At 41.2% G+C, this 27,167-nt stretch overlaps 1 protein-coding gene and 6 non-coding genes across 7 annotated transcripts in view; 3 read left to right on the top strand and 4 right to left on the bottom strand.

Annotated features, from left to right (window-relative positions):
- The window catches only part of ZNF311 (zinc finger protein 311), a gene marked incomplete at its 5' end in the record, with an annotated part of 66,319 nt that overhangs the window by 6,269 nt on the left and 32,883 nt on the right, over positions 1-27,167 (bottom strand).
- Positions 11,507-11,613, top strand: TRNAL-CAA. The gene is made up of 2 exons: positions 11,507-11,544; positions 11,568-11,613. It is a non-coding gene; the product is annotated as a tRNA-Leu (tRNA).
- TRNAQ-CUG lies at positions 12,056-12,127 on the bottom strand. The gene has a single exon. It is a non-coding gene; the product is annotated as a tRNA-Gln (tRNA).
- TRNAL-AAG lies at positions 16,419-16,500 on the bottom strand. Its single transcript has one exon. It is a non-coding gene; the product is annotated as a tRNA-Leu (tRNA).
- On the top strand, positions 17,433-17,505 carry TRNAM-CAU. Its single transcript has one exon. It is a non-coding gene; the product is annotated as a tRNA-Met (tRNA).
- Positions 20,640-20,712, top strand: TRNAK-UUU. Its single transcript has one exon. It is a non-coding gene; the product is annotated as a tRNA-Lys (tRNA).
- Positions 22,781-22,853, bottom strand: TRNAM-CAU. Its single transcript has one exon. It is a non-coding gene; the product is annotated as a tRNA-Met (tRNA).

Genomic DNA, 27,167 nt, shown 5'->3' with positions numbered 1-27,167 from the left:
GTTGAGTGTCAACTATTGTGCTAGTCTTCTAGGCTTCAGGACACTGTACAAAACAAAGTGGACAAAGTTCCTAGGCTCCTGGAGTTACTTATTAGAGGGAGAGATGGACAATAAGCAAATCAAGAAATATATATTAATAGTATGAATGATGCCATGAGGGGAAAAGAATCAGGATATGGAGGATGAAGACTGATTAGGGTGTTATATAGGGTGATCAGGGGAGGACACTCTGATGAGGTAGCCAAATAGCTGCTGCAGTTTTGAGTTTCAAATTTGCATGTCATTGGACATTTATCCCAGAGAAATAAAAACTTATGTTCACCCAAAAATCTGCACAGAGCATTATTCGTAATAGTCAAGCCTGGAAACAACCCAAACATCCTTGAATGGTGAATGATTAAACACACTGTGGCACATCCATATCATGGAATACTACTGAGCAATAAAAATAAATGAACTATTGAAGCAAGCAACAATTTGGATAAATCTCAAGGGAATTATACTGAGTAAAAAAAGTCAATCTCAAAAGGTTACAATGTGTATGATTCGGTTCACAACATTCTTGAAATGGCAACATTCTAGAGATAGAGAACAGACTTGTAGTTGTCAGGGATTAGGAAGAGAGGAGGGAAGGCCGTATCTGTGACTGTAAAAGGGCAGCATGAGGGATCCTTCTGATGGAGCAGTTCTGTATCTTCATTGCGGTGTTGGTCACATGTGATATATACCCATGATGAAATTGTATAGAAGTAACACAAAGACATTAGTGCATGTGAAATGGTGAAATCTGAATAAGATTGGCAGATTATATGAATGTTATTTTCCTGGTTGTAATATTGCACTAATGCAAGTTACTGTAGGGAGAAACTGGGTAAAGAGGATCCTGGATCTCTATTATTTATTGCAACTGTATGTGAATCTACAATTATCACAAAATAAAAAATTTTTTAAAACTTTCTGCATATCACAACATCCATATCTTGTCTTCTCCCAGCCAACAAAGCTCAGTGTTTTGCTCTTATTGGACTAATCACTGTGGACAGAGAAATGTCATGTGCCGATTGGCTTAGATTTGGATCCCTCAACCAATTACTGTGGCAGGTGGGCTGAGATAATGCTCATAGGTCTATACCAGTTAAGGCTTATCCTTGAAGTCAAAACTCTGAAACCTCTTGGGTACTATGGACTGGAGTAGAATGGATGCTGGTGAAACATCTATAAGGTCGGCTATATCCCCTTCCCCTACACTCACCCTCTTTATTCAACTGGGCCCTATATCCGTTACAATTATGTTCTCCTGGCTAAACCCAACTAAGGGCCTTAGCTGTTACAGAATATTTATATGTCTCATGTAAAAAGACCAGGAGAAGGCAGTTCAGGACTTGTATGGCAGTTTCACTATCCTCAGTTTCTCAGTCTCTTTCTATTTTTCTGCTCTGACATTTTTGGGTGTGGCATCTACCTTCAATGTTATTTCATAGTCTAGATGACTGCTGGAATTTCATAATCCAGATAGGAAAGAAAAAGAGCAAAACATCTTTTGTCCTGAGTGAGTAAACCCCCCTTTTAAAAAAAGAAGGTGGCCATAAAAAAGGAGATAACCATTTTATTTATTGCATAAACTTAAACACCTTTGAGAGAGAAAGTGGTGCTTTGAATAACTATACTAGGGCTATAGGTGGAAAGAGAAAGTATCCCAGATAAACTGGGACAAATTATCACCTTATCTTTGAAGATCCTTCTCAGAAGTCTCTTCTACTCCACAAAAACAACTTCCACTTAAGAATTATCAGCTACTGCAAAAGGAGATTGGAAGATACAGTCTTTCAGCTGAGCACATTGCTATCCAGGATAAAAATGTGGGTTCTGTAAAGAAGGAAGGAAGAAGGTGAGAATGGGTGTGGGTAGGCAATTAGCAGTTTCTTTCACAGACCCTGAATTATCATTATCTGTAACCTAAATTTCACATAGTTTCCTTTGAAACAATTCCTTTGACTCAACCTTCACCCTTCTCTCCAAAGGCACTTGAAATAGGATGTGAAATGTGGCTACGGACAAACTCTCCTTGGTCCTCACCTCTTCCCTCTCTTCTTCCTTTTCCAAGATCTTCCCTTAGCCAAAAGTCAAAGGGCTTCATGAAATGGACCTGAGACGTGTGTGTGTACTTCACGCAGTCAATCTCATCAGCATAAACTGTCAGGTGTGCTCTGAGGAGCCCACTAGGAATAGCAAACACTCCTCTTGCAAGGGAAATTCCAAGTGTTTAGAGTTTACCTCCCAAGAAAAAACAAAGGCCAGACCTCTCTTCAGGTGAGGCCAAATTCCTTACTACACGAAAACCATGAACACAAGAGGAGAAAACTTTCATAAAAATATTAGAAATGTGGCCGGGCGTGGTGGCTCACGCCTGTAATCCTAGCACTCTGGGAGGCCAAAGTGGGAGGATTGCTTGAGCCCAGGAGTTTGAGACCAGCTTGAGCAAGAGCGAGACCCCGTCTCTACTGAAAAAATAGAAACAAATTAGTTGGACAACTAAAAATATATAGAAAAAATTAGCCAGGCATGGCGGTGCATGTCTTGGGGCATGGCAGCTATTCAGGAGGCTGAGGCAGAAGAATTGCTTGAGCCGAGGAGTTTGAGGTTGCTGTGAGCTAGGCTGACACCATGGCACTCTAGCCCGGGCAACAGAGTGAGACTTTGTCTCAAAAAATATATATATATATATTAGTAATGTGTCAAATCTAGTATAAGAAAAAGCCAGTTCTTCCGTCATCCATCTTACCCCAACTTGGAAGAGAATCTCAGAATAGCCTGTAGAAGGAAACAAAGTAGAGAGCACTACATTCCCTGTTCGGCTGCTTCTTGCCTTTGCTCTGGCATCGATATGGAGGTGGAGGTGACTGATGACAGGGGAGGAGCTGCAGAAAGCAAGGTTGGTGGGATTGCTAAATTCACGTTGAAATAACCCCAGAGGTGGCTGGTCACAGCTTGTGCCTGTAATCCCAGCACTTTGAGAGGCCCAAGAGGAAGGATTGCTTTAGGCCAGGAGTTTGAGACCAGCCTGGGCAACACAGTGAAACCTTGTCTCTGCAAAAAATAAAAAAGCAGGAGTTCAAGACCAGCCTGGGCAACATAGCAAGACCCTGTCTCAAAAATAAATAAATAAATAAATAACCCTGGAGAAATGTATGTGATCAAATGATTCTTATAATAGTATTCTTGTTATGTAGATAGCAAGGGACCTCAGAGACTCTCCTAGGGACAAAAATGGATGCCTTGCCTTGGTGCTGCCTGGAGCAATTGCCTCACCTGGGAGGAAGGACAAGGGTAGGCACCCCATCTTAGTGCTTCCCCACCGTATGCCTGCCCTAAGCAACTGCCACACCTGGGGGAAGGAGGAACCTCTGCTAATCTGCAAAAGAATGTAGGGAATCCCCCAGCCCATAGGCCAGACAGCCCAGGCACAATAGGATTTGGAAAGTGACCTAAAGTAACCTAAGGCTAATTGTCATGTCATTAATTGTCCATCAAAGTGGTTTAGTGGTGACATCTGAACCACGAGGAGAGCCCAATCCAGACGTTATAAAACGGGACCCCAGACCACAATCAGGGCCCTTTTGTTACAACCAGAGGGGTCTGTTCATTGTCTGTGGCAAACATATCTTGCTCTTGCTCTGTAAATCTCTCTCACCCTTCCTCAATAAACTTCGTGCTTGCATTGCTTTTGGTGTGACTGGTCATTCTTTGGCCAAAAACATACCAAGAACCAAGAACAGAACAAAACAAACTGAGACCCTATAATCTGAAGGTATTTCTGGGGTGAAAAGTTGGTGGACTTTATATATATATATATATATATGTGTGTGTGTGTGTGTGTGTGTGTGTGTGTGTGTGTGTGTGTGTGTAAGCATATATATATATATATATATACACTTTTTTTTTTGAAACAAAGGGTCTTGCTCTGTCACCCAGGCCTAGGGTGCAGTGGTGTCATCATCGCTCACTGCAACCTCGAACTCCTAGGCTCAAGGGATCCTTCAGGTGGTTCTATGTGCATGTCTTAGCTATCAAAAAAAAAAAATTAAATTTTAAAGGAATAGGGAAATGAATAAGTTCTCAAGTATTTAAAGCACTCCTTTCTGTGCAGGGGAGTAGATACTCTATTTTAAATTTCAGAATTTAAAGTGGTGTTGTTTAAGTTTAAAAAATAACTTTTGTCTCAGAAATTTGCGATTTGATTTTCAGAAATATTTATCTATTTACAAGCCCTGAAATTTCTTCTAACAGTAGAAGTAGCATGAGATATTTTATTTTGAGATACTGAAAAGTTCCATTATAAAACCATCTTGCCATTTTCAGATTTGTTTACTGTTAAAATCTAACACAAATCAAATCAAATGTTTTATGTAGTTGGGCCTATGTGAGAAAAAGAGAGAGTGAGAACCTAAGTAGTTAAAAAGAAAACAGCAAAGGAAAAAAAAATAAAATGTATTAATTAAAAAATTATGGTATATGCTACAATGTTATGTCATTATATGTCATTAAAAGAATATGTATACTGATATGGAACTTATATATAATGTAACTTATACTATTAAATTAAAAATAAGTTGCCATACATTATATAAAATGAATTAACTTTTTATAAAGTAATGATATGCTAATGTATATACTGAAAAATATCTGGAGGAATATAAACCAAATTAATAAGGGGATGATGTGTAGAAAGGACTGGAAAGAGAGAGTGGATTAGAAGTGATTTTCATTTTCTAGGTTATATATTTGTGAAATATGTTTTATTTTCACTACAAGCATATGCTATTGTGTAAGCAGAAAATGTAGTAAAGATAATTTAAAAGTTAGGGAAAAGGAGGGCTAGTTAGAGAGTTACACAAGAGACTGGAAAGGTGTAAAGCCGAGAACTCAAGGTGTACTCCCTCCTTAGCCATTTTTTTCAAAAAAATTCTTTTGGTTTATTATATGGTTAGTACTCTTTTCAACCACCTCAAATCCCTCATGGTTGCTTCTAAGAGCAATAATAAGTAAATTCTTGAAAGGATATTGGCAAGCTGTAAGAGAATCTAGCTCGTAGTATATCCAGGTTTGAATATGTGGAAGAAAATTTAGAGACAGTACTGACAAATTTGGCTAGATAAGGATTCATGAAAAAAAGCAATGATTATAAAATTAGCTGTGGAGGACTTAGACTCTGAGTCCTGAACCCTAGCCGGGGAGGACCACTGACACTTTGTGAACATACCAGGGACCTCCTGACAATCTGGGCCATAGTAAAGGCAATACCAATTAGGAGGACCAATTTGGACCCTATTGCAATGGTGCTACAAAGGACATTAGAGGGAAAGAGTTAATAGAAATAGAGGAATGGGCAGAGAGGTAGATAAGAATCAGGACACTCTGTGCCATCCTCCTCAGCAACTTCTAAGGAGAATGAAGCTGAAATGGTCAAGGAGGAGAGAAATGTCTTAAAATAGACAAACAAAGAGGAGCACAGTAATGAAGTGAGCTAGAGACAGAAGAGAGGGAGACATCTGATAAAGAGAGAGGGATTTGCTTGCACTTTTGGAGGAAAAATGAGTTCTCATTTTGAACAGATACGGCTTTGTAGTTTTCTGACCATCTCACAGAAACCCTATCCAGACAGAACCCAAAAGGCAAACTCTCAGGCTGGACTATGTGGATTGAGAGGAGGACTGAGAATAAGTAGGAAGAAAAAAATCAGGAAACTTAACTGTTAAGTAAATTGCCGAAAGATGGAGCCAGGACTGGTGTCCAGGTAGGCTGGCTCCAGCACCTGGGCTCTCAACATCTACCCTAAACAGCCTCTGTTAACCTGAGCCAGGCCTCTGCCAGGCCCTTTTTATAATAAAAAAATCAGATACTTGTTTTGCTGTGTTTAGTTAGTTTTCTCATGACAACATTCCCTGGTATAGGTTATTTCTTTTAGGAATCAATGTGAAGAGTCAGATTATACAAGCAATTTAGGACAAGAGACAGGATACAAGAACTCCAGGCATATTTGGGTAATACTGTCATTTAAAAATGTGATTGTCATTAGTCATTTAAATATCACCTCTTTTGGAAATTTGGTAATTTGGTAATTTTTTGGTAATTTGCTTCCCAACATTTAACTGTATTCTATTTCCTGGAGATCAAATAGTTGAAGACAGTGAGGGAAAAGCTAATCTGGCACATTCTTTCAAAAAGCAAGGGTTTGGGGATTTCCCTTAATACAGGCACTTTGATATGAGCAGAGTATGCCTGGAAAACATCCTAGACAAGACTCACAGACCACTGGGGGCTGGGTGGAGACAGTGATGGTCCCTGTCTCCAAGATGGCCAGCATCAGTTTCTTCCCTCCCCATATGCACATGACATTGCATCATCAAGAGGTGCAGTCTGTTTTTCCACTCCCTTGAATCTGGGCTGACCTGTGAATGCTCTGACCAACAGAGAATGGCAGAAGTGATTCCACACCAGTGCCCCGCCTGGCCTGTGGAGGACTGACAGCCCCTGCCTTGGTCTCTTAGAGTCCTGAGACACTATGGAAGATGGCTGTATTAGTCTGCTTGGGCTGCCATACAAAATACTACAGACCAGGTGGCTTAACAGAAATTTATTTTCTCATAGTTTATTTTCTGGAGACTGAAAAACCAAGATCAAAGTGTCTGTAGAGTTGGTTTCTCCTGAGGCCTCTCTCCTTGGCTTACAGGCGGTTGCCTTCTGACTATGTCCTCATGTGACCTTCTCTCTGCGCACATGCACCTCTGGAGTCTTTTCATTTTAGTTTTTTTTTCCATACAGAGTCTCATCTGTCCCCCAGCCAGAGTGCAGTGGCGTCGTCATAGCTCACTGCAACCTCCAACTCCTGGGCTCAAGGGATCCTCCTGCCTCAACCATTGGAATAGCTGGGTGTACAAGCGTGCACTTGGCTAACTTTTTGTTGTTGTTGCTGTTACTTCTTCTTATTTTTTAAATCTTTGCCTACCTTAAGTTCATTAAGATATTCTCCTTCTTCTAGAAGTTTTACTTTCCCTTTCACATTTAGGTGTATGATCCATTTTGAATTCATTTTTGTGTTTAATGTGAGGTAGGGGTCTAGATCTAGTTATTTCCCAATTGATCTAGCACCCTTTATTGAAAAATTATATCATAAATTTGTAAGTGCATTTATGTCTATTCACCTCACCTTAACATGGTGTCCTAAAAGCAGAAAATAGATGCACTTATGGAAAATCAATTCACCAAGTTTACTTGTTTCTTTTAACTAATTATAAAATTTACATCAATTCATATATGTTGGAGTGGTTTTAGCAGCTTTTAAAGATGTCTGTGGAGTTAATAATTGAACTGTTTTCACTTTGTCTTAATCATGGCTTTTTAGAGAAGATTTAATTTTTCTTTAGTCCAGCAGAGAGATGTGAGACTGAGGGACATAGAAAGAATACATTCATAAAAATACATTAATCAATAATTTATTTTATTATAAGATGATATCCATAAGAATTTTTTATGCTTAAACATATATTCTTCATGAATCTCTTCTTATAAATTTATTTGCTCATATATCCATTAATTCAGCAAATACTTATTGAATAAATTATTGAGTATAATAACATTCATATATAATTTTGAGTTAAATCAATATTCACAGCTTTCATCATTATGACTTTGTAATATTTTTCACAGCTGAGCTAATGGTATACTATAATTACTTTTCCTTTCTTTAACAATCTTTTGTTCTTCCTAGAATTAATAATTGTCTCTTGCGTCTTTGCTTACTTTTCTAAATATTTATTTCTAATTCAAGACCAGTTTTCTGGCACTATTTTGTGGTCAAACCCATGAGGCAATATTTTCAGTTTCAGTTTGTTTGATTCCCCCACCTTGGAAACGTCTCTGTTCAGCCGTCCTTTCTTCTATTCCACCACAGACTGATTGCTCGCTAGCTGGCAGCTCAGCAGGTACCCTGAAACTTTTCTTTCCCTCTTTTCTGTGTTAGGTCCTCAAGTACTAGGTTTTGTATCTTTTTCTTAGTTTAATTCCCTGTTTAGTAAAACAATTCTCCAGAAGCTTCCTGAGAAAAGATGTACGGGAGGTCAATTTTTTCTGAGACCTGAAAATGTCCATTTACATTTGATTGATAGTTTGGCCGGGTTCAGAAATCTAGCTGTGGAAATTATTTTCCTTTATGGAAATAATTTAGAAGGCACTGCCTTCCAGTTTTCAGTGTTGCTGTGGGCAAAAAAGATGCCATTCTGATCCCTAATCCTTCCTATGCAACCTATTTATTGTGTTTTCTTTCCGGAAACTTTCAGGATTTTTACTTCATCCCTAGTGTTCTGTTATTTCATAGTAATGTGCTTTGATATGGGACTTTTGCCATACATTATGCTGGGCATTTTGTGTGCCTTTCTAATCTAGAGATTTAAGGTATTCAGCTCTGAATAATAAGTTTGTATTATGTCTTTATTTCCTTTTCTTCATTTTCTCCTTCTCTTTTCCTAGAAGCCCTGGTCATTTGATGGCATATCTTCTACTATACACTTTTTTTTTTTTTTTTTTGAGACAGAGTCGATCTGTTGCCCTGGCTGGAGCCCAGTGGCATCATCAGTGGCATCATTGTAGCTCACTGCAACCTCAAACTCCTGGGCTCAAGCATTCCTCCCACCTTGGCCTCCCAGAATGCTAGGATTATAGACATAAGCCACTATGCCCAGCCTCACCCTTTTATCTTCTATCTACTCTCTATTTTTGACCCCCATCACCTACTTTCTAGGAGATTCTTACAACATTATTTTGAAATGAAAAAAAATTCCGCTATCATAATATTAATTTTAAGAGGTCCCCTTCTCTCCTTGTTTCGTGAGTGCAGTATCTTCTCTTACCTCACTGAGAATTTAATTATAATTTTAAAAAATCCAGGTTCCTACATTGTATTAATTCATTAAATACGAAATGTCTGATTTCGAATCAAAAGTGTAGTTTATTATATCTCAAACAAGAAGCAGTACAATTAATCAAAGTATGCACCTAAACTGTCAACACAGTTTTGTCATCTTAACGATAGCTTGCTTATACCAGCAGCAATGTGGCCTGGAGAGAGTGGTGATGAAATCAAAAAAGGTGTTTTCCACAGCTTGTTGAGAATTGAATATTTTTCCTTGCAAGAAGTAGTCCAAAGCCTGGAAGAAGTGGTAGTCAGTTGGTGCAAGTTTTGGTGAATACGGTGAATTACAGAGAGTTTCCAAGTCCAGCCTCTGTAGTGTGAGCAGCAACATGTTTGTGCAACATGTGGTCGAGCAAGAGGATTGGCCAGTCTCTATGGACCAACCTCGGCTGCTTACTCACAAGCATCCTCGTCGTTTTGTCCAATTGGTTGCAGTAGACATCTGCTGTAATCCATTGACCGGGTTTCATGAAGCTGTCTGTAGTGGACAGTAACAGCCCTGGACCACCAAACAGACACCATTAGCTTTTTTTGATGAATATTTGGTTTTGGACTGTGTTTTCGCACTTCATCATTATCCAACCATTGTGCTGAACACTTGTGATTGTCAAAAAGAATCCATTTTTCATGACACATAACAATACGGTGTAGAAATGGTTCGCCTTTGTGTCGTGACAGCAAAGAAAGGCAAGCTTTGAGACAATTTCTTTTCTGATGCTCCTTTGATTCACGGGCAACCCGTCTATACAGCTTCTTTACCTTGCCAATTTGTTTCAAATGGTCCAATATTGTTGGAATATTAATAGTGACATCAAACCTTGCTGTTAATTCATGGATTCGCTTCCACTACAGCTTTCGGCTCATCATTATCCACCTTGGTCTCAGGTCGCCCATGTGGCTCATTTTCAAGATTAAAATCACCAGAAGGGAACTTGTCAAACCATCAATGTACTGTGCATTCATTAGCCACATCCTTTCCAAACACTTGGTTGATATTTCAAGCTGTCTGTGCTGCATTGGTTCCACGACAGAACTCATACTCGGAAATAACAAAAATTTTTGACTTATCCATGGTTTCACACAAATTGCTCTTAAAAAAATGTGAAAGATAATCACAAGCCACAATGTGCATTTGAAAGACTGAGGATGTACCTTCACAATAAAAATAAAACGAGAAGTGTCAAACTGAAATGTCAGAGATATCACCTATCAAACTTAGTTCTTTTCTCTTTTTTTTAAATAATGTTTTATTTATTGAGTCAGATATTTTCTTTCTTCTTTTTTTTTTTTTGAGACAGAGTCTCACTCTGTTGCCAGGGCTAGAGTGCCGTGGCATCAGCCTAGCTCACAGCATCCTCAAACTCCTGGGCTCAAGCGATCCTCCTGCCTCAACCTCCCGAGTAGCTGGGACTACAGGCATGTGCCACCATGCCCGCCTCGGCCTCCCAGAGTGTTAGGATTGATTACAGGCGTGAGCCACCGCACCCGGCCTATCAAATCTAGTTCTTAAACTTCCTCTTAGTTTCTCCCCTTGCCCTCCTGTTTGTATTTGTCCTTGTCTTATTGTAGAAATTATTTCGCAGACATCTGGCTATCCTTGGTTGTCGTTCATATTTGAAATAAAGAACCGATTCTGGAAGGTCTGTGGACGTGGGCCAAGCTGTGGACTGGAGAGTTTGGGGGCATCAAATGGAGGCCTGGCTATTTCTTGGGGGGACCTTCAAATGTTAATGTCTGTCGTTCTTTATCTCCAGGAAACTGTAGCCCAGTTTCCACTGACATACCCGTTCAACCTCCTGACAGCAGTAGGGGGAGGGGAGATCAGCCTGTTCACCTAATTCCGGGAGTCTAGTGAGGAAAGATACGGGATTTGGGCTCTGTGCTGACATTTCCTTCATGCCACTCTGGTTCGCTACTTCCACACTTCTCCCTCTTTCGCCTCCTGACCACGTCAACTCCCGCTATTCGCATCCACAGCCAGTCCTCATGCTCGAGGCCCCTGAATCCCACTTGTCCTGTCCCTCTCTGGTCTACAGTGACTCTCCTGCTTTCTTGCCTGGTCTGCATTGGCTGGCTCACTTCTTCCCTGCTGCGCTCATGCCGATTCGGTTAGTTTGCCAAACAGCATCTCGGCAACAGAGCCCGTGCTGGGTTCTTTCTTGTCACGGATAAAAGGGACTCTCTCTCTCTCTCTCTTTCTCTTTCTCTCTCTCGTCCAGTCCGGATTCGGGACTGGGTTGTTAGGATACTCGCGCTCCTGTACCGGGGAGCGAGCAGGGAAGGGTAGATGGAAGAGAGGAAAAGGGCGAGAAACGCTGAATTCTAGTTCAGATTGGGAGGAAAGCCTGGAGAGTTGAATCAAACTTCCTGACTCTATCGAGAAAAAAAAAAAAAAAGAACTTCCTATTAATTTATAGGGATTTACTTTTCCATTTCTCAGATTAAATCATAAACTATAAAAATAATAGTGGCGCATACCAGCACACAGTCATCGTAATAGTTGAAGATTATATTCATTTGGGAGTGCTCATTCAAGGTGTCAGGATGGCCGAGTGGTCTAAGGCGCCAGACTCAAGTTCTAACTTCCTCAAGTTGAGGATTCTGGTCTCCACATGGAGGCGTGGGTTCGAATCCCACTTCTGACACGACGTTCTTTTGCGCCCCCTACCCGCCAATCTATCACTTTCTCAGCCATTTCTGTATTTTCATTCTTCGTTCGACCTTTTCCTTTTCGATCCTAACAAAAATGATGGACCCTCAATGAGATCTCTCCCCTTTCTTTTCCATCTTGCTCACTGCTTAATCATGAATCACGTGCTCTTTGCTCTGGTTAGTTCATTAAAGGCACATTTACTAAATGCACACCAACCTAGCGGCAGCCTCAGGGGAAAATTAAGGTGATGGGAACAGAAAGACATATATACGGCCTCTATGATTGTAGCCTGATACTGAGCTCACGGATTAGGATCGCATGTTACATGTCATTACTAGCTGTCGGAACCGATCAAAAATCAAAATGTTGGAATTGAAAGCAACACGGTTCACTCTGCTAAATCATCCGAGGCAAGGCAAAAGAGAAAACGCCAAAGGTTCCACCGAGATTTGAACTCGGATCGCTGGATTCAGAGTCCAGAGTGCTAACCATTACACCATGGAACCCTTCCTGATGACAGTTGCCCGTGCGATCCATCTCGGGTCTCTTTCCTTGGTTTTTTTTTTTTTTTTTTCATAGACTACAATTAAAAATAAAATACTACTTTAAGTGAAAGTTCTACGTTTATTCCTAATTTATTTAAAGTAATTTTTGCGGGGACGGTTTTTTTTAATGAAAATCTCTGCGCTTCTCGGCGGAGAGGCAATAGAAATGTCAAATACTCGGGTGGGAGGGGAAGTGGGAGGGGTCCGTACACGGTATCTGTCCCGACCCGCGGGGTAGTCAACGCAGACCCTGGAGGAGGGAGCGGGAATTGGGAGAGGCAGGAGACACAAGAAATGGAGACAAGACAGGAGTCTGATCAAGTCTCGTTTATTGGCAGGATGGCAGAGGCTTAAATAACGCAGAAAGAGTAACAATAAAGGGGTGGTGCTTTCCGAGGCTCTGGCTTTCCGGCCAGAGGATTTCTATATAAGGAAACCCTCAGGGGCTTTCAAGGGCTACATAGTTATAATGGGTAAACAGAAACTTACAAGCTCTTCGGCAGGCTTTTGCAAATGCGTGGGCTTGGTAAGCAGCTGCCGGGCCTCATGGCTCCGGACAGGTATCCACTGTGCCTTCTTCCCAGACTTCTTACGCGCTCTCTCAGGGGCAGGGCAGGATCCTGATCCAGGAATATGGTTATTCCTGGAGATTTTGATTTGCTGCCATGTCCAACTCACAAAAGGACAAACTGGATTTGTCTCACCATTAGAAAGGGAGAAAAATAAAATATAACATCTCCTTTGTACAGTTTCACGTGTTCTTTCTACGACATCTGTAGACGCCTCCAGAGCAACCTCGGAGTATCTTGCTTGGTACTTCCCTTCCCTTGAACTCCACTCATTCTGTCCCCCTCTTGTCTGCACTAACTCTCCTGGTTTCTCCCAGTATCTTGGTACTTCCCACTCACCTGTAATCATAGGCTTGAACTTTGAAGATCTGTCCTCCCGCTCCAAAAAGCCTTAAGTGCAGGACTGAGTCTCACTCTTCTTTGATAGCCTGAGGTCTGGTACTTAGTTTATCAACATTTGCTGTATGAACGCATAAATGAAAGGACGAGTGAATGAATGAATGAACGAATGAATACTCAGTAGGATAGCCCAGCTTTAGACTTTTTGGAGACTTTAGATTTCTTTTTGCCTTCACTCAGTAGGCTAAATTTGACAGGGCTAAAAGGTGCTAATTTCTTCCTCTTCTCCTTCCCCTGTCTCCCCCTCCTCTTCCTCCTTGGTCATCTTTTGCCCTTCGGAGTCCCAGCTGCCAGGAGGATATTTCAGTGTTCAGATGGCCCCACAGATAGGTGTCCTCGAGTGTGAATTACCAATTGAGAATATCGTAGTGCTGAACATAGTCATTTGTGTTTTCAAATCTTAAGATAACATGATTACTTATCTAGTAACTGTAAAAACATGTAACAAAGAGACCATATATGTAGCATGACACAAAGAAATAGGCGTAAATTTCTACTTTAGTCAATATATATATATTTTTTATTTCAAGGTATTATGAGGGTAACAAACATTATGGTTACATTTTATGACTTTGCCTCACCCAAGCGAGGGTTAGAGGCATGCCATTCCCCTCTACAATGCTCCCCGTGTCCTTTAGTTTCGGGTTTACCCCCCCATCCCCCTAATCCCTGGAGAGTATTACTGCCATGTGAGCACCCTTAGTCAATATATTAATAAATATTAATTATCAGCCATCTATGCTTAATGTGTCTCTGGTAGTCTCTCAAGACTGCATTGGTAAGGAACCCTTGAATCATTATCTGGCATTCATTTTTTTGTTGTATCTCAAACCAAGAAAGGTGCCTGCAGACAAAATGCCGGCTCAATAAATATGAATTGAATTGAATACATCTTTTCGGAGGTGAGAAAGAAAACAGCTAAATTTGAGGGCTTCTGGCTAAATGACTATGAAGTGTTCTCAAATATTTACCCCCTTCCTCCAAACACTTAAACTTTCCATTCTATTTCCTTGAGTCCCCTAGACTTAAAAAATGATCTAAACTATCTCAGACACAGCTAAATAATGGACTGGGTCTTTCTTCTTTAGCTAGCATAGGTATCTTTTTTTATTATTATTATTCTATGAGCCTCCACCTTATGTGTCAAAAAAAAAAAAAAGACACCAAGAACAAGAAGAAGAAGAGGAGGAGGAAGAAGAAAGAAAAATAGAGAAAGAAAGGAAAATAAAAATGTCCATTGGTTTTAAAATGATATCAGGGCTTCAAAAGCCTACTGTTTAACTAAAGTCCTTAAACTGCCCTCTGAGAATAGGCAAAGGGAAAAGGGTCTACGTGACTATTGTCTGTTTATTTCAGCCTTAGCACATTTATCCCCTGGAAAGAACAGTGAATAAAAACTTGAGAAATAGGGCAGATGGCCATGGATTGGTTTATTTATTCTTGAGTCTGATGTAAAGAAGCCTGAATGTTTTCTTTGGAATTGTCCAGGCTGGTTCACAAATATTGCAAGGTGAATGAAAATACATGAAGGACACTGAAGGAAATGACTGAGGGAAGAGATGTCTGAGCCCCCAAATCTGGAAACAATTTGTTTCCTGGTAATCTGAGCAAGAATAGTTTTCGAGCCCCTGGTAGCAGAGTTGAGTCCAGAAAGAGCAAGTTAGTGTGGCATAATCACCAGTAAAGAACCCTCCAGTTAGCTGGAGTGTCTTGTGCAAATGAGGCTTCCAAACACATGGCTTTACCTAAAACTGCAGATCACACGGTCTTCCTGGCTCTTCATCTCTGTGTATCTTGTTCATTTTACAAATTAGAAAGACATTCTTTCATGTATTTATTCTCTGAAACTTACCAACATACTTATTTAGTTTTCATGATGTGGGAAAGGAAAAGAAAAATGATTCTGTATCTGACAAAACTCATGGTATATGGAGAAAAGCAGACAATCACACAAAACTTTCCTAAAGTTAAGGTAAATGCTAAAATAAGTGAGGGATTGAGCGATAGCGGAACACACCCAATGCCTACCAAGAGGAATGCCGGATTAAGGGCATGAGGAAAGTCTGCCAGAGGAAGGAAGGGCTGAGCTGAGGCGTGCTGTACGCTCTCCAGCACGCGACATTTCTTTGCTGTATGTGCCAGAATGGGATTTAAAAAAAATTCAGTTAGAACTCGTAAATTCACTTATTCAATTCATGATGAATTACTACTCATTCCAACAACTCAAGCGAAGTGTTTAAAGTAAAATTTGTAATCTCCCCCTTTCCCTGGTCACTATCACTGAGAACAATGAAATGTGCTCTTCTATACATTCTTTATTCTGGTAACAAAATATGTCAGACATCATTCATAATTCAATCTCATTCTTTACAGTAAAAGTTGTGCCATATTGGGGCCATGTGTCTAAGGCTTGTCTTCCCCAGTAGGCATCAGGGCAGGGACCCTCTCTCCTGTTCCGCTCCATATCCTCAGTACCTGATTGTAATTCTGGAGCGGGTAGGAGGAGAGTTCAAGGGAAACTTCCAGGAGAAAGCAACTGCTAAGCTGAGGCCCAGAGGATGAAAAAAGCTATGCGATCGAAATGAACTGCTTGGAACAAAAAGAGGGCGCCCCCAGAAAGACAAAGAGACACGCTTAAAAAGACGGAGCGCCTGGAGCTGGTGGAATGTAAGGGCAGTTGCGTGGCAAGGCGCGACGCCTTTCGTACAGGCACCACAGCTCAGATCAGCATAATTATGGTTCCAAATGTGAAATAAGAAGGCTGTTGCAATGCTGAGAACAGTGGCAGGTTCAGAAAGAATTCATTTCCTCAGTGGCGTAGGCAGTACCTGTCACCAGTTGCAGCGGATTCGGGAAGACTGATAGCCATTCATTGTCTATCGTTTATTGAATAATGTAATAAGGACATGCTGCTGTATCTGCAGGGCCCAAGCAAGTACCTGGCACATAGTAGTCGCTGAATAATTTTATTTTAAATAAACGAATGAATTAAACAAACGCCTGTTACATGTTGGACGCCTCTGAGTGGTGAAAATACAATGGTGGTCAAAGAAGTAAATTTCACACGGTAGGTACTAATTCTTTATAAATTGAAATAATTAGCTGGAGGCCTATCATGTGTTAGACATTGTATGTATGAGTGTCATCTCTGGCCCCTAGGAAAACAGAAGTAGGAGAGGAACCTGCCTGACTAGGGAGGCGGTGAGAATTGTCCACACTGGGCTTGAAAATGGACGCATATCGGGCTAGAGAGATGAAGGGGGGAAGGGGAAAAAAAAGGGCCCTGGCAGCGGTGGGATTCGAACCCACGCCCCCGAAGAGACTGGAGCCTTAATCCAGCGCCTTAGACCGCTCGGCCACGCTACCACTCACGACCTTTTCTTTCCTCTGCACTTCCCGTGGAGTGAATATGGCCCCTTCTCAGTCTGGTCAATCCTCCCTTTCCCACAAGGCTACCCTCCCTTCCTGCACGCCGTCCCTGCGGGCCCTTTTTTTCCACATTTCCTCCCGCTCCCTAGCATAGCCCAAGAACCCCCTGACCCTCCACACTTAGCTTCCTCACAGCTTCCAGGTGGTCCCTGAATGGGACGTCGCTGGTGATGCGGGAGGAGGATCCTGTCACGTTTGCCAGCAACGCAAGGAAAAGGGGTCGCGGAGAAGGAGAGTTCCAGAAGACGTGTGGGCTCCACATCCTCCTGTACTCCAGGAAGTAAGCCCCCGGAATGAAGGAGTGAGAGCAAGTCCCGCTTTTGGTTTGAGCCAGTTGCTGATAAGGAGAAGCAAGGAAAGAACCCTGAGACCTCCTCTTCTCACCATTTCGGGGGACCCAGCACCTCCACAAAACTTCACAAGGGAGGCAAGAGAGTACAGTCCTTATTATTTAAGTTGTGTTTGCCTTTCAGAGGGTGGCGCGTCTACGAAAGCCCTGATCGTAGAGAGAAAATCTGCTGCCTCTGGCCAAGGAGTGAGACAAGAAATCTCGGACCAGGTACAAGACCTTTGCAAACTCCGGGCTCAGTTGCCCTCACAGCCCCTAAAATCTCCGCAGAAAAGTCCATAGGGGAAACGGGGTTGGCCCCTACCTTGTGCTTGGCTTTGTCAACCAAATTATTTTAGACACGAATTAAATCACAGTTCCGCCTTATTTTGAAACAGTATGATTCAGAGAATTTAAAAATGATTCTTTCCTTCATTGGAAATGCGGAAAAAAGAAAGGGCGGGCGGGAGATAAATAAATAAATAAAACTGATTCTTACAGTGTTGTTGGTAGATATTCCGTGAAAGCGCGGTGTCCAGTTGCCTCCTTAGCGCAGTAGGCAGCGCGTCAGTCTCATAATCTGAAGGTCCTGAGTTCGAACCTCAGAGGGGGCAACGTATGTGTTTTTGTTTTCATCTTTCTTTGTCCTAATTCAAAAGAAGCAAGATAATGAAAGAGAGAGAGGAGAGCATGAAGGTTTGTACTGAGGGTGGAGAAGATGTAGTATGGTGCAATATATTTTTATTAATTACTGACTTGGTTATCTTTTACCATTCTTCTGGAATGGCTTACGCAGGTCACCATGACGTCCTATACGGAAAACAAACAAACAAACAACAACAACAACAAAAATCCCCCGCCACCCCCCTCAGCCCTGTCTCATTACATTGGACCTTTTTTCCTGCTTCCAGTGCTGTTGACCGAATCTAAGCCACCCAAACTACAAGACTGTGGGAAGAGATAAAAAGAGAAAAAAGAAGAGATAAAGAAGACAGGCTTATACTTAAAGTCAAGATGAGCCCCTGAATCAAATAATAGTGAAGAAGACTGGTATTTATCAAAAATTTCCTGCTCTTGAACAGCTACTGTGTGCCAGACACTATTCAAAGCTGTGACTCTATTAATCTATTCTCTCTCCGCTTCAAATCCGCCCTCATATACTCTGTTCCCTAATGTTGGGTCTGGATGTCTGCAAATTACATTTGCCAAACACCTTTGCTCAATGGCTTTCTCTTAGGTTCTGTCAATAAGAGGAACCAGAGGGAGAATGGAAGGCGGGAGGAGAGAGGAAGGGACAGCTTTTCTGAGTTTTGCTCTTCCTGTCAGGTCACTCCAACAATGGCAGTTGAGTCCAACATCTACGTGTTCTTTTTATTTTTTTATTTTTTCACGTTCCGGAGAAGGAATGGGTCAACCCCCGCGAGTGGAGGAGACGTATGTGTTCTTTCATGCATTCCCAGAACATCTGTCTGTGCCCTTACATAAGTATGGCATCAGCAGCAGCAGTGGCAGGCCAGTGCTTCCTGTTTAGAGCTCCCAGGTGCCTTTTCTCATTGGTCCTAACCTCTTTCCTTTTGTTCCTCCAATCCTACAGGGAGGTAGCTATTTCCTGTGGTTATTATCTCTGGGTTACCACAGTATGCCCAGCCTCAATACTTAGTCTTAGTTCTTAACTAGACCCTGACTGATACAGAGGGGTTGCAGGTATAACAGTGTGCACAACAGAAAAAGCTCTTGCTCTCATGGCATTTACATTTTAGTGGGAAATGACAGACAATAAATTCTTAACCAAATATATAAAATGTCAGGCAGTTATACACACCACGAAGAAAAAGAAATTACAGTGAGAGAATACATAATAAAGGGGAGGGTGCTACTATATAATAAAGGGTAACTAGGGAGGCCTTTATAATAAGGAGGCATTTACGCAGAGGCCTGAAGGAAATGAGTGAGTGAGCTGTGAGGGAGAATAGAATGCCAGGGCAAGGCAATGGCAAGTACAAAGGGATTGGCAGGAGTGTGATTGGCATATTCAAGGAACAAGAAGACTAGTGTGGTTGAAGGTAAGTAAGCAAGGGAAAACTTAATAGGACATGAGGGGGTGAGTATGCATGTAGATCACATAGGGTCTTAGAAGTCATGATAATGATCAGAGAGGGAATTTTATTGCATAGGGGGAAAAAAGACACCAAAGAGTTAAGTTAGTAAATCCAGGAAAAATTGTGGAGGTCAGCCGGACCTTCAGAAAAAGAGATTCTTAGTAAGGGAACAAAATAAGTACTATTGATAAGAACTATAATTCAAGAAAAAAAAATTCTTAATTAAAATCAAAAGCTTCCACCCTGCACAGTGGCTGACACATGTTATCCTAGCACTTTGAGAGGCCAAGGCAGGAGGATCGCTTGAGGCCAGAAGTTAGACACCAGCCTGAGCAAGATTGAGACCCTCGTCTCTACTAAAAAAATCGAAAGAAATTAGTTGGACAACTTAAAATGTATAGAAAAAATTAGCCGGGCATGGTGGCGCATGCCTGTAATCCCAGCTACTAGGGAGGCTGAGGAAGGAGGATCGCTTGAGCCCCGGAGTTGGAGGTTGCTGTGAGCTAGGCTGACGCCATGGCACTCTAGCCCCGGCAACAGAGTGAGACTCTGTCTCAAAAAAAAAAAAAAAAAAAATCAGTTCCTGAGAGAAGTCTTCTCTAATCCCCTGGAAGAAGTAATTTCCCTTATTATCCATTCTCATCGAGATGTGGGAGGGGCGTGTAATTTGCCGTGTGCATAATTGTGTCTCACCTTAATTTTCTACCTCGATGTTCCCTTTATACTGATTTAAACCTATTAACATTTTTCATTTTATCTTATAATGTGGTTGCGTAGATCACCTCAAATCTGTTTTTGAATAGTAGCGTGAATAAATACGTAATCAGAAATGTACCACGTGACAATCATCGTGTTAAACCCAGCCTTTGAGGAAGAAATTTCTGTTGTAGGATTTAAGGGAGGAAAGCAGATGAGAGATTAAAAACTTGTCTAAAGTGACATAAGGAAAACGACTAAATATGATGTTCCAAATGATGTTTTATTTTACAATAATAGGAGTAATAATGTTAACGCCTAATTTTCATTGAACTGTTAGCATGTTCCAGACATGATTTTAAGAGTTTACTTGCATTATCTCATTTAATTCAAAAACTCAGATCATGAGATTATACTTTTATTTCTCATAACATCGTGTAACCTGAACTTTTTCTCGAGAGCATTCATCACAAAGGCTGTTTAAGCAGTTATGGTGTGATTCGTGGTTTAAAGGCTGCTTCTCCTTTAAAAGGGTAAACTCCCCAAGGGCAGAAGTAATACCTTTCCACTGCTGTAAACCCTGGGCAAAGCAAAACGCCTTGCTCAAAATAAGTTCTCAAAACCTATTTTTGTGCGCTCTTTGTGCCAGACAGTCTTAAGGTCGCCGGGGAGACAGGGCATAACCTTTGCAGACTAAAGACAAGTGAACCAGGTAATTAGGTTTCTAGGTATATACTACTTTTAGAAGTAGTCGTTTGGATTACATTACACAAGGGTGGAAGTTAATGTTTTTCTGCCAGCTGGGGGTATAGTCGTGAGCTATATTTAAATGGAGTAAAATTAGAGTTGGTAATAAAGGAAAGGAACGTCGGCAGATTTAAAGAAAACGTCAAAATTTTGTTCATGCACCATTCTTCACACTAGAACATATAAGAAAGCCCTTTCATCTGGGAGCCCGGATAGCTCAGTCGGTAGAGCATCAGACTTTTAATCTGAGGGTCCAGGGTTCAAGTCCCTGTCCGGGCGGCCTTTCGTGGCTTTTAGTGTCAGCTTCTGACATTGCGTTTGAAAAAGTTAAAACGCGTGCTCGTTGTATGCGGGACAGATACATGAAAAAGTGAAAATAACATGACATGGTGTGCGGGACCGATTACAAAGGCCGTAAAAACGACAAAAAAGAGGAAAACTCGCAAAACCCTTTAGTGTCAAGTATTTCGGCCCACAAACAAAAAAGATAGGTGAATACCTGGGACCTCTGCAGTGAGACAACCCCAGATTTTGTGAAGAAAACAACTTTAAGGGAACGCCCTGGAATAGTCATTAAATTTTATTACTCCTGTTTTCTGATTGTGAGTGTACAGAGCAACCTTCTGTTGTTATTTGCTTTTCCATTGTAGAGTTTATTTACATACGAGGGAATATGCTGATCAGTTACCAAAATGGCTATACTAGGTTCACATTCTGGCTTGGAAAGTCTCTGACATTTGGTTATTGTGAGTCAGTCCTGCAAGCCTGAAAATCTCTGAGTGAATTAAAAAATATTTTCTGATTCTGAAAAGGAGAGGAACAGATTCTGAATGGTGATGGCTGCAACAAATATTAAACATTTTCTGAGGAGCTACCTGAACAGCCTGGTGATGCAGCTGTTAGGCCTTCCCCAAATCCTCAACTGCATCTCTTTTACTGTGGTAGATGCATGTTCCTGGAACCAGCCGCTGAGGATCCAGCAGGCACTAAGATGTTCTTGTGCCTCCTTAAGTCTGCACCAGAAGGAACTGTTGAGAGAGCTGTCCTGAAATACAGACCCCGGGGTCCAGACATTTTGAAGGAGCTTCCCAAGGAGCGTCCTCTCTTTTCCCAGCACAGACCGGGTCAGAGAGGTGTAGTGTGCAGAGTGAATTATGGTATGTGTGACTCCCGAGGGAATTATTGTACATAATCCAAATTTGAGGTGTCGATCGCCTAGAGTAAGATAGCGACAGGAAGTACAAAAGGAAAACTATAACATTTAATATGGTAATTAATTCATTGATTTATTTAAGAAATACTTATTGTTTATCAGATACTGTGCTAGGCACTGCAAATATAGGAGTGGATAAAACAGATGCAGTGACAACTCTAATGACATTTACAATCTAAGAGACTGGGTGGGGAATAGAAAATAAAGGTATTTAAAAAATGAAAGGATGAGGAAACTATACAGTGATAAATTCTATGAAGAAAATCAACCAGGTCGAGGTGATGTGATGGCAGGCTAGTGAGTGACAGAAGGGATGGTTTATTAGTTTCCTAAGGCTGCCTTTACAAACTACCACAAACTGGATGGCTTAAAACAAGAGAAATTTATTTTCTCACAGTTCTGGAGGATGAGTCCAAAATCAAGGTATTGGTAGGGCTGTGCTCCCTTTGAAGGCTCTAGGGAACAATCCTTCCTTGGCCCTTCATAGCTTCTGGTGGTGACTAGCAATTCTTGTATTCCTTGTCTTATGGTAGCATAATTTCAATCTCTGTCTCTGTCTTTACATGACCTTCTTCCTGCTGTGTGTCTTCTCTCTGTCTTCACATGGCCTTCTGTGAAGACAGAGTGACACCCTAGTCCAGTATGATCTCCGTTTAAGTAATTACATTTGCAAAGACCCTATTTCCATATAGGATTACATTCTGAGGTTCCAGGAACACAGGCATTTTTGCTGAACATTGTTCAATGCAATATAGATGGGAAAGCCAGTCAGAACCAGATGATATAAGGAGGTCATGACAAGGAGATTTCGTGTATATATGAAGAAGAAACAAGACTTACTGGGAACATTGAATATTAGAGTTTTTTTCTATCTGTCCATTCATTTTTTTTCAATAAATTAAGTTGCACCGGTAGGATACTGTCCCAAGAAGGAATTGAAATCAGAGGAACTTGGATTAAGCAGCTTGCCCATGAAGAAAGAGATCTGCCAGAACTTCAAAACCAGTCAGGAGGTAGATAGTTGAGACTTAGTCTCTTTTACAACGTCCATGTACTTTAGGAGTCGTAGACATAGACTCAGGAAGAACAACTGTGGTAACCTGGTGGTGAAGGAAGTGGGGACAAAAAGCGAACTGCCCCCTCTGAGGTTCGAACTCAGGACCTTCAGATTATGAGACTGACGCGCTGCCTACTGCGCTAAGGAGGCAGGTAGTAGAAAATCCTCATTATATATTTTTAGAACTGAATTTTACATTAAACTTAATTATCCAGGTTACTTCATCTTGAATTTCTAAGATGAAGTGTTCTTATAGAACGTGTCAAAAGCTCAACAGCTTCCAAAAACCTGAATCAGATGAAGAAAGTCTCTACTGACCCTGCTTCTTTTGCCCCCCCTCACTCTGAACTGATAACCCCTAATTTTTACATAAACGTCCCATCAATTTTGTCTCGATGGAACTGGAAACCAGCCAGCTTCCTCCCTCCCTGAATATTCCTCTCTCCCTCTATACCGGGTCTTTTCCATAGGGAAAGTCTTCAAGTGTTTATCATCTTAAACAACAAAACAATTTCCTTTGACTAGGCGCTTCAGTCTCCAGCTATGCTCTTTCATTTTGCTCCTGCACAAACTTCTTGCGAGGCCGTCTGTCCTCGTTTTGGAAAACACCTCCCCAAGTCCCATTGGCTTTTCAACCCACTGCACTCTTCCCGGATCACTCCTCCGTCTCTAGGAAGTCCAAAGAGGGTTCCGGGACATGTGGGACTCAATGGTTTAAAGAATGAGGTGCTCTTGGTGCAAACTCTTGAGAATCTGCTAGTATGTGAGAGCAGTAGTCATAGGAGAAGAAAGAGGTGAAAAGCTTGGTTTACCCACTGTTTTGGTTCTCCAGAAGATTGTCCTGATTTTAGCACTTAAAGACCCATTTCCCAGGAAAGCCCTTTCTGAGACGTGAAAAGTCCCGGTTTTTGGTTTTCAGCGATGGAGGTGGAAGGTTGGAAAAAAGAAAAAGAAAACAGTGACAGCCCCGTCCCCACCCAATCCCTCCCAGAAGCTGAATGAAACACTGATTTTACTGGTTGTCAATGGACTGGACAGGGCTTAGAATTATCCTCCTTCTGTGGTGGTTGTCGCTGTTTTTCCCCTGGCCGCTGATGATGACAACCATAATTTTCGGTTCACTATTATGGGCTATTTAGTGTTGCTTCACTTTGAGTGGTGGTACTTAAACGCTTAGTGTTAAGTGTTTGCAGTCGTGAGCGTTAACAGTTGATCTTTGACTCTGTAGGTTGTTGTGTTGAGATAGTGCTAGGTTGTATTGAGATAGCGCTAGTTTAATTTTTAATATTGTGACTACTATGACCATATTTTCTAAGAGTTCAGATAATGAAAATGAGAACGATTATCATGCAAACGCCAGCATGACCCAGCCATCACTGAAAAAAATCTAAATGTTTTGTTTTAACGACAGGACAGGCCGGGCGCGGTGGCTCACGCCTGTAATCCTAGCACTCTGAGAGGCCGAGGCTGGAGGATTGTTTGAGCTCAGGAGTTCGAGACCAGGTATGACACCATGGCACTCTAACACGGGCAACAGAGTGCGACTCTGTGTCAAAAAAAAAAAAAAAAAAGGCAGGACACATACAGGATTTGGAGGATAAATAATCAAAACAGAGCATACTGCGTGAATTTGGATGTGAAAGTTTTTAGGGAGACTGAGTCTTAAAAGTCTGGGATGAGACAGGCAAGAACTTTGGAATCAATCAAAGGTTTTTTCATCTCCCAAAAATGACACCAATGCTCAGTCAAAAATAGCATTGGGCATATCATTACTAGAAAAGATACTCATTATTTTATGGCTCCCTTGATTATTCTATCTCCTGATTCAGAAGTTTCATCCTGTGGGCAAACAAAAGAGGAAATTTTGATACCATGTATCAAAATTGTATCAATGTCTCATATATCAAAATCACTGCTCCTTGCAGTGCAGACCTGATTTTGTCAGATGACCATGCTCTCTACAATACATCAAATGATGTGTTGAATCACTGGTGACACACATACACACACACACAACATCCCCTAGCTTTTACATACTTTAATTTGAAACATGGCATTGAAGGTCATCTTCTTGATTTGTATGAGGATTTAATAAAACCATCAGAAACATAAAGCAAACCATTTTTATCTTGGTCAAACACAAGTTCGACCTTGTTCATCTATTTGCATACCAGACAGACAGTGCAAATGTAAATTTTGGCAAATTCCATTCAGATTATAAACGTCTTACCAAAGAAAGTGAAAAGATCTTACACGCTAATGTCCTGCACACCTTGTACACACAACACTGAAAAAGGATTGTGATTTGCTTACTTGTGATATTGAGGCTTTCGTGGTTTATTGAGGTTTATGGTAACTTTATAGTTTCTTCAAAACGTGCAGAAGCGCTTAATGAGGTTTTTTACTTTATAGAAATAAAAGGAGATAGCGTTCTTAGACGTGTGCCTAAAAGATGGCAATCAAAATTGCTGGCCATAGAAAAGATGTAGAAATGTTGGCTTGTTGTAAAATCATATTTTCAAACTGTGGGACAAAGAGAAATGTACCCTATTTTTTTTGTTTTCTTTTTTAGACAGAGTTTCGCTTTGTTGCCTGAGCTAGAGTGCCGTGGTATCAGCCTAGCTCACAGCAACTTCAAACTCCTTGTCTCAAGAGATCCTCCTGCCTCAACCTCCTGAATAGGTGGAACATCAGCTAATTTTTTCTATTTTTAGTAGAGCTGGCGGGGCGGGGCGGGGGGGATTTACCGTGTGTCGCTCTTGCGCAGAGCGGGTCTTGAACTCGTGACCTAAAGCGATTACTCCTACCTGGGCCTCTCAGAGCACTAGGATTATAGGTATGAGCCACCACACCTGGCCTTTACCTCTGTAATTTGAAAATGCTTTGAGGGTAAGAATGAAGAAAAGGACTACAGTGAAACAAATTTATACTTTCATTTGTTTGAAATTGTCAAAATTTCAACCAATTTAGTTTATTCAACCAATTGGCTATTACTAGCAATTCATGAATCAGGCAACAACTCATCTATAAAATAGATGCTCTGATGAGCCCAGCAGAGAAATGGGGTTTATGGGTAGAAAAGGCTGAAGAAACATAAACAAGGAACAAGAAGCAGATCGGTCATTTCAAAGTTACTTTCCTTAAAGCAGAAGGTACTTTCTTATTAGGCTGACCCTTTCTACTGGTTGCAGTGAATCTCTTGGTTTTCTGGAAAACTGGATGGTAGCTTCCCAGCTGACAGAGTGGACCCCCTCTTGGCCAAAGGGATCCAAAAAAACCCTAAAGCTGAGTTGCTAACCAAGAGAAGGGAGATCAGATATGGCTCCTCCTGCCCCACTTCCCTTTTGGAGATATTTTTCCTAACAGTGAGATTCTAAATCATTAATAGGCCTAAGGCTATATATACAAGACAAGCTTAAACCACATCTGCAGGCCATCAATTTACTTAACAGATCACTTGAGTTTCTGTAAATGTTCAGTGGCTTATCTCTCATTAACAGACATCCTTATCTTAAGTTAAAATATTCCAAACCTTTAGACAAAGCTTCGTTTCTTTAACCAATTAGAAACCAAACAGCCCGGTGTGGTGGCTCACACCTGTAATCCTAGCGCTCTGGGAGGCCAAGGTGGGCGGATTGTCGGAGCTCGGGAGTTCGAGGCAAGAGCGAGATCCTGTCTCTACTAAAAATAGAAAGAAATTAGCTGGACAACTAAAAATATATATAGAAAAAATTAGCCGAGCATGGTGGCGCATGCCTGTAGTCTCAGCTACTCGGGAGGCTGAGGCAGGAAGATCGCTTGAGCCCAGGAGTTTGAGGTTGCTGTGAGCTAGGCTGATGCCATGGCACTCTAACCCAAGCAACAGAGTGAGACTCAGGCTCAAAAAAAAAAAAAAAGAAAAAAGAAATCAAACAATTTTTAAAATCACCTATAACTTGTAAACCCTCGGCCCCCTCCCACTTTGGGATGTCCCACCTTTTGAGGCCAAACCAATATAAACCCGCCATGTGTTGACTTATGATCTTACGTGATATAAACCCTCTGTGTGTTGACTTACGATCTTACATGTGATTCTTGTCTCCATGAATGTATAAAACCAAACTGTAACCCAGGACTGCAGGTACATTTTCTTAGGACCTCTTGAGGCCATGTGCTTCAGGCCAGTCACACATATTCAGCTCAGAATAAACCTCTTTAAATTATTTTACAGAGTTGAGATTTTTTCTGTTAACAGTTTGATTACTTGGCACCTGGCACATTTGACTCCCTTCTCGTTTGGTCTTGTCTGTAGGGGCCTAGTGCAGGAGCTCGGTCCAAAACTACGGACTCCCATAAGTTGTAACAATGTTCTGTTGTATAGATTGTGACACAAAAACTCATAAATTGAAAATAAAATTCTATTTTTTTTGAAATAAGACTGCTTCAGAATGTCAAAAAAAAAAAAAAAAAAATCAGTTCCTGAGA

The sequence above is a fragment of the Propithecus coquereli genome, unplaced genomic scaffold, assembly GCF_000956105.1.
Source record: "Propithecus coquereli isolate 6110/MARCELLA unplaced genomic scaffold, Pcoq_1.0 Scaffold240, whole genome shotgun sequence".
Lineage (NCBI taxonomy): Eukaryota > Metazoa > Chordata > Mammalia > Primates > Indriidae > Propithecus > Propithecus coquereli.
The sequence above is the reverse complement of the archived record's forward strand: the minus strand, read 5'-3'. Positions and strand labels throughout refer to the sequence as shown.